The sequence below is a fragment of the Emydura macquarii genome, unplaced genomic scaffold (genome assembly GCF_026122565.2).
Source record: "Emydura macquarii macquarii isolate MOO-44397 ecotype Brisbane River unplaced genomic scaffold, CSIRO-AGI_Emac_v2 contig_2205, whole genome shotgun sequence".
NCBI lineage: Eukaryota > Metazoa > Chordata > Testudines > Chelidae > Emydura > Emydura macquarii.
Genome location: NW_027132342.1, coordinates 28720129 through 28725084, shown reverse-complemented (window position 1 = coordinate 28725084; position 4956 = coordinate 28720129).

Genomic DNA, 4956 nt, shown 5'->3' with positions numbered 1-4956 from the left:
AGCTGCTGATAGTGTCAACTGATTCCCCAACCCTTAGCCTACTCCAGCCTTGTTCTTGCTCCTGCTCCTGCTCTAAACCTGTTCCTAGTCCTGCTCCTATCTTGCTCTCGGTCCAGCCTTGCTCCAACCTGCTCTGGACTCCTGATTCCAGCTTTGACCCCCCCCGGCTTTCACCCCTAGGCCTGACCATCACCATCTCTGTTTCTTACAGGGTTGGCATCATGAGTTTTTCTTTCATAAGAGCGATTTTGGAGATTTATATTAAAATTGATGCATTTTAAAATTATTGACACCAACTATAGATGTATCATGGCTTTCAATAAACAACAGTTAACCCACTTTGGTATCTGAGATACCATAGTTACTCTGTCCTATAATTATTATAAAACAGGAAATAACTGTAGCATATCTGATATCACAATGTGTTAACTGTTATCTTTTTAATAGTGACCTCTCTAGACCTAGAGACCATTTTTCGTCATGTAAAAAACTGTTCTAAAAATACACTATATATCATGCTTTTCCATTAGTCTTTGGTAATTAGCACTTATTTTGTCCATTTATCTTTACAAAGCCTTTTTTTTCAACATTCACAGCCACCTACTGAGACAATCATAGCTACCATTTAGACAAACAACAAACTAAGGTTTTATTACTTTAATTTTCCAAACGAATTATAACATGGTAAATTACAGGAGATGGAAATAATTTTGGAAAGACAAAGAGGAAGGCAGACTATACGTTTTGATTAAAGAAGCTATCAGGAATACCAAATGAAAGGCCTGCATTATGCCCTGTTTATGCTTTACTTTGCATGAATATACCCGTTTTTGAACTTTTAAAGGGTACAACAGATAGAAATACCATAGCCATAAGATGCACCAATTACACCGGTTAATATGATGAATGTGGAATGCCAATCATATCTGTTTATAAACTCTAGCAGTAGGATCCCTGCCTCCCAATACATTCACTGTGCACTGAATTTTATAGCTGTGTCTGTATTTGTTCTCATGTGCCTGGCAGGAGAGCAATACATTTTTATATGCAATCTGTAAGATATTTTTTCTGTGAATACATAAATTGGCAGACTCTATCTTAATGGAAAACCTGCTATTTTAATTAGTAGGGGATGGTGTGAAATGTTAGATTGTTACTTTAGACTCTTGAATTAGTAATGAATGGCTTCACTATGAAATACATTTATTGTTCTCATTTCAGGTCTCCTTCAACCCCAGTGCTCTTGAATTTTGGAAAATGAAGGCAAAAGCCCATCTCATATTAATACGATTGCCTTGGTGGATCCAAATCTGAAAGGTGGCTCCAAAAGATAGGTAATGCTACACCCGTGTATTCTGGGCACAGTTGGGAGGGATCTCACTCTACTAAGATCACATATATTTTTCCCATAGTCATGTTATTTTATAACTTGTTTCCTGGAAAGGCTGAAAATTTACTTTAGGTATAGAAAGGGACTGGTGTAACTGAGGTTGGATTCCTCTTCCTGGTTACAGCTTATAGGAAACCACTGCCACTCTCCTGTGCTGTTGGGGTAGGAATTTTATTTTACTGCTGCTGTAACACATATCCAGTTCCCAAAAATCTGATTTTGCTGAACTGATCCTGGCTTGTGGCCAGTCTCCAGACTCTGTTGATACCACAGAGCCCAGGATCTGAAGGTTACACTGTCACATGGTCAGCTACAACATTATTGTAGACTGGTTTTAGAGATGCCTCTACTCCCACATTAATATTTAATTGCCTACTAGGTGGTCATCCCCATTCCCGGCAAGGATTTCTATAGACACGTTACGATGGCTTCACCCCTCAAATTGACCATAAGGAGACTTTGGCCCCTGAACACCCTAGTCCTTGGATCACTCAGTCATCCCCCTTTTCTCTATAATGCTTTGACACCATTGGCATGACCCACAAAATTAAGGTCCCCCGAACTCCCCAAAGTCAGGTGATGGGCAGTTCTTAGGGATTGGGGCTAGCCATGAATTTTATATCTGTATTTGGGATAAACATTAGTAAAAACAATAATCTGACACCTGTCAGTCATATTGGTGTTTATCTGAATGAAACAGTACTAGGGCCAGGTGCTAAGGTGGTGTAAACTGGTGTGGCCAATAGAAATCTGTGGATCTATTTCAGTGTACACCAGATGACGAACTAGCACCTCATATTTAAATATAATTGATATTTAGAGCATACTATTTCTACTGGACAGTTCAACATGAATTTTTATCCAATATAATTTTTGTGCACTATTTTTTAAATTTCCAGGGAATATACATCAAAAAGTACACATGTGTATTAGACTTTCATAAATAATTAGATTAGTTACCATTATTATTTAGCTGAAAACACATGGGCACAAGGGGGAAAAATGTGGATTTCCTCCATATGCATGCAGTTAATCAAGAGTTCTTTCTAATTGAATAAATACTTAATCAATGACAAATTACACCCTGTATGATCTTAATTATAGTGGCTACTCCATGTAATTGAGAGTCTAAATTCAATAGTCTTGAATTAATCAACATACAGACACAGTATATATGAACAGGTTTCTTGCAATTGTTGTCTCTTTCAATAGTCATCGCAGCACATTGCTCAAGTGCATTCTGAAAAATAAAAAGCTTTTGAAAGTGGCATGACATCTTCCAGATTTGATACAATCCTTGAAATACTGCACCATGGAACAGTCTGCTGGTTCTGGAGTGCTCCAGTTGTGTGACAATTTGTAAATGAATCCTAAAAAGATCCAGAGAACTTCAAGATTATACCAATCATTCCTATGTTTCACCCTGCACATAACTTGAATATAAGGGGCTGGAAATCCTTAGCTATAGCCTTTACCAAAGTTGACTTCTCTGAGTGAAGATGCACTAATAGTATTTATTCTGCCACTTATGGCCTTATGTCAAATTTAAAAACATAACTCAACTCATTATTTGCTGCTGTGATTGAGTTTGTCATGGAAAACTATTAGTAAACCGCTTCCTTGATACATGTATTTAGGAAGTGAGAGCAGCTATGAGACAGTGTGCTTCAGAATAAGTGGGAAAGAGTGAGTGTCATTTCATAATAAAGTACTCTCTTAACTAGAGTCTTAACTCTCTTAACCCATAGTCTATTTCTCCCCTCATTTAGATAGATAGATGCAACACTCAGTAAAGTCAGTTAGAACTGCACCCAGCTATCACAGTCAAATTGGAATCCTAGTGTACAAAAGTACCATAAATTCAGTTCTATTTTTGTACAACAGTTCCCTCTAATGGTAACAATATTACTTTACTTGTGTAATTCAAATGCTATGTATAATAAACTAAGTAATAAAGGTGACTTTCTTCTAAACTCAGATGCCCAGTAAACTGATTCATATGTTGTGACAAACTGTAAGATTGGTGAAAATGAAAACGTATTTGCCATTTATTTGCTCTGAGGCACTCTTTAATAGAAATAAGAGTAGCCACACAAGATTTTTGCACTGATTATAATAATTAAATCAGTTAGTACAACTTTCACATGTAGACCAGACCTCAATGTTTTTTGGTTTATATGCTGAGCATAACAAAAGAAACTTTGTGGGCCTGATTCTCATTTAAACTAAGGCTCTTTTACACCACTCTGGCAGGGTCAAGGGATCTTAAAGCAGCATTAAACGTACTTTACAACTATTTTATGTTCAGAACAGTATAAAGGGATTTTAAGTGTAAATGAGAATCATGTCCCATGTTTCTTCATGAAGACAGCAGAGCTGAGATTTGTGAGATGAGAAAAGTTTAATGAAGTCAAGAAACAATTCAAATGAAAACAGGAATAAAAGGGAGGAAGGAAGGAAAAGCACCAAAGTAACCAGTCTCTCTCAATAAAAGCAGATGATTAATTCATATTTAATACAGTGTAAGGGACTTTTCATGCAAAGAGCCCCTTGTTTTCCTTTGCCAGCACTTCACTCATAGATTGCTTTGCATGCCATTAAGATTTATTTAAGAGGGTACAAAGCTACCTGGACAGTGCCTTGGCTTTTTAAGCATCAGAGGATGCACACTGTGCATCCCTTGGATAATGCAGCATATCACCCTGTACTAGGGTGACCATATTTCCCAAAGGGAAAATGGGACACTATGTGGGGCTGGCCCAAGCCTTCCTCCCCTCCCATCCCCTGCCTCCCTCCCAAGGGGCTGGCCTGAGCTGCTCACCTGAGACCTGCTGCCCCACCCACATGAGACTGGTGTCGCTGCCACCCAAGCCCTGTCCCTCTCCCCCAGATGGAAAGAGCAAATGGGACAAATACCCAGTTTTGCCAAAAAAAAAAAAAAATCGGGATGGCCAGGACAGGACTTAAAAACAGGGACTGTCCTGGCCAAAATTAGGCATATGGACACCCTACCCTGTACTTAAAGTAGGAGAACTATGAAGTGAAGATGAGTGGTTCTATCACACTGAAGGCAAAAGAGGCAAAACATTTTAGTTGTGGTCATTTGCCTGCCTCATTTTATTATTCACTCCTTTCTTCTTCGTCTTCTAAAAGAGGATTTTTCTTCTCTTCTAAGAGGAATGACTAAACCATAAACCAAAGCTTTGTGCACAGGAAGCACTGCATACAAGAAGACAGTGCAACAGACAAGCAGATGTATGCATTGGGGATTCAGTCTTGTGCCCATTTAAGCACATGGGAATTTTACTATTGACTTGAATGGAAGCAGGAGAGTATCTCTAGTTAGCAGCTTTGAATGTGCCGAGACAAGAGCAGGCTACTGCCTGCGTGTCCATTTCTGGGAAGCGGGTTGTGAGGCAGCACACCTCACTCTAGCAGAGAGAAGACTAATGAGCTCAGCCAGCACTAACCAGACACACCTGTAAGGCTTGCTCAGCCTGGAGGGAGGAAGCTTAAAAAGGAAAAGCCCAGGTTGCCTGCAGGGGAAGTGGGTGATGATTAGGAGG